The following is a 3,468-nucleotide window of genomic DNA, read 5'->3' as shown; positions in this document are numbered from 1 at the left end:
AGCAATTGGTAGGCGATCGTGTAATAGTTTCTAAGCGATCGTGTAGAAGTTTGTGAGCGATCGCGGAGGATTATGTAAGCGATCGTTTAGTAATGTTGAGCGATCATGTAAAACTTGTAAACGATCGTTTAGCGTTTGGTAAACGATTGAGTAACAACTGTAAGTGACCGTTTAGTCGTGTTTTACTCTTATTGTTTAATAGAGTTTTCTCATTGTTTAATTGCTATTTCGGAATATTGTACCAACCTGTGACATTAATAAAGAATTTCAAGAATCAGTTTCCTAACAAATTGGTATAAGAGCAACCACCTGAGCAAGCATGGTTCAAAAACGTTTTAAAGAGAAACTGGAATTACTAGAACAAGAGATCTCTGGATTCAAAGTCGAAATATAGAAATTGCCAACCATAGAGGAGAAGTTTGGCATCGTTGGCAAAGAGCGTAGAGAATTTGGGATTGCAGGCAGAGAAATATCAACAAATGCTCATTTCTTATGTTACATAATTGGCCAAGGGAAAGGCCAAAGTGACGGAAGAGGTAGAAAGATCAAATACATGTAATGTGTGTGAAGTAAATAGTTTGGTGAAAGCCACCGGAGAAGAAGTGATTTATGATCGAAGCAAATTCAAGAAAGTCGAAATGCAGGTATTTAGCGGAAGCGAACTAGACGCGTGGTTATTCAGAGCAGACTGTTATTTTTAAATTCATAAGTTGACTGAATCTGAGAAGATGATGGTAGCAGTTGTGAGTTTCGATGGTGTCTCATTAGTCTGGTACCGGTCGAAGGAAAGCAGAGAGTCGTTCAAAGACTGGGAAGACTTGAAGAAAAGGATGCTTGTGTGATTCCGATCTTTAAGAGAGGGATCAATCTGTGGAAGATTCCTGCCTATTAAACAAGAGATGACGATGGAGGCATATCGAAATCTATTCGATAAGTTAGTAGCGTCATCGCAGCATCTGCCGAATGAAGTTCCTGAGGAGACATTCATGAACGGTTTGGCGCCTTGGATAAAGGCGGAAATTCAATGTTGGGATTCCACCGAGTTAGCACAAATGATGTCGCTGGCACAGCTTGTTGAAGACAGAGAAAATGCTTGGGTTGAAGCAGGACGAGGGCGGACATACGGAGGTAAGTTTCAAAATTCAAACACTTCAAAATCCAATATTGACAATGTAAGTAAATCAGTAAGCGAAAATGATCCGAAAGAGGGAGAGAAGATCGGAGAGTCATTTACAATGAGGACCATCACCTTGTGAGGAATATCTTATAATGATAATCGGAGAGAAATTATGGTGAGAAGATTAACAGATGCTGAATTTCAGTCGAAGAGAGAAAAATGGCTCTGTTTTCGATGCAATGAAAAATACACTGTTGGACATCGGTGCAAAGGGCGAGAGTTGAGAGAATTTAGATTGCTTGTGGTGCAGGTGTCTGGAAAGGAATGGGAGTTGCATGAAAAAGACAAAGCAAGAGAAGAGACGTTAGAGTTGCAAATGCTGACACTGAGTGAGGAAATTTCACCTATTGCTGAACTATCAATGAACTCAGTTGTGGGATTGACGAACCCACAAACAATGAAGATTAGAGGGGATATCAAAGGATAATCGGTAGTGGTATTGATAGACTATGGATCAACACATAACTTCATATCAGAGGGTCTAGTGAATCGTCTGCAATTGAACATCATAACCACGACCAGTTACAGAACAGCTTTGGGATTTGGACCTACTCTGCGAGGCAAGGAAGTATGCACAAATGTGGAAATAAGGTTGAGAGATTGGATAGTGTGTGATAGTTTCATTCCATTGGAGTTGGAAGGTGTTGACGTGATTTTGGGGATGCAATGGCTACACTCTTTGGGAAAACCAGAGGTCAATTGGTAGAACTTAACAATATCATTTATTCTTGAGGGTCAGAAAATTACTCTACAAGAGAATCAAAGTCTGACAGAGGCAGGGGTTAGTCTGAAATGTACGATGAAGATATGGGATGAGGTCCTGCGAGTAATTCCGAAGCATTGGAGGGTGACTCAAGAGAAAATGAAGAAGACTATAAAAAAGGTAGCAGGATAAACAGAACTTTACCTTGAGGACAAGGTAAAAGTGGAGGGGGAGGTAATGATAGGACTCCAATTACGTGGCAATATCAAAAAAGAAAGAATAAAAGATAAAAGTGGAAATCAGCGGTTGAATCGGTTAAGAGTTATTATCAAGGTTGTTGGGAGAAGTTGAGGTTTAAAAAGAAGGATGAAACCGGAAGGGAGGCAGTGAAATCTGAATATCAGAAGTGAGGAAAGGGGTTCTTGAGAGTGAGAGTTCGAAAGTCTCTGTCGTGGAGAAGTCATCGTAGTGTGCTGCTCATCATCTACTTCTACTAGGCGATCGTGTAGCAGAGCTCAGCGATCGTGTAGCATTTGGTAGGCAATCGTATAACAATTGGTAGGCGATCGTATAGAAACTAATAGGCAATCGAGTAATAGTTTCTAAGTAATTGTGTAGGAGTTTTTAAGCGATCGCGGAGGATTTTGTAAGCGATCGTTTAGTAATACTGAGTGATTGTGTAGAACTTGTAAACGATCATTTAGTGTTTGGTAAACGATCGATTAACAACTGTAAGCGACTGTTTAGTCCTGTTTGACTCTTATCGTTTAATAAAGAGTTTCATAGAATCAATTTCCTAACATCTACACGAAATCATAGAGACTATACAATAGGCTCATTGACTAAACGATTGACGCAGTTTGCTATACGATAGTGTGTTCTTCTCCAATCGTCCTCCTCCTCCAAACTCATAAACTCCCTCCTAACCAAAATAGTCAGAGCCCACCACTCTTGGGTTCTTACCATGAGAATACCAAGGATACCAAGTGGTAGTGTCTTCATCCTTTTTGGTTCTTGATTCACTTGAAGAGGGTCTTCAAGTTCTTATTGTTGTTCGAGGAGTTCGTGATTATTCGAGGGATTTAAGTGAAGAAGTGTTCTTCAAAGGTATAATCTTTGAACTCTTTTTCTAGTTTAAAAGCATGTTGTAATTTTTGTTAAAATACATAATCCGTTTGTTTACTGTAAATGTATGTTTTCAATCTAAATGTAATTTGGACAATTTGCTTCCGCTCATAGATCTCTTGAAAACAAGTTCCTTCAGTTTGATCATAGTTGGACTATGATTTATTGTTCATTAAAGGAATCAGTGGTACTTAAGTAGTTAGATGTAACTATAGGGGGAAAACAGTAATTTTAACCCAATTGTACTTACGAGCAATTTGTGAAGGGTCATCGCACTGTTGACTTGTTATATCTGATGGACATAAACATATATCTGTAGTGTGAAGAGTGGAGTTGTTGATCTTTAGTGGAGTGACCGGCAGTTAATGGGTGTTGAGTAATTTGATTAAAAGTAATTTAATTAAAGAAGTTTAATTAATTATTCAAGTAGCATTGGTGCTTCAATCTACAGGTTCATAAGGTC

The sequence above is a fragment of the Benincasa hispida genome, chromosome 7 (genome assembly GCF_027475165.1).
Source record: "Benincasa hispida cultivar pf3 chromosome 7, pf3_genome.v1.1, whole genome shotgun sequence".
NCBI classification, from domain to species: Eukaryota; Viridiplantae; Streptophyta; class Magnoliopsida; order Cucurbitales; family Cucurbitaceae; genus Benincasa; species Benincasa hispida.
The sequence above is the reverse complement of the archived record's forward strand: the minus strand, read 5'-3'. Positions refer to the sequence as shown.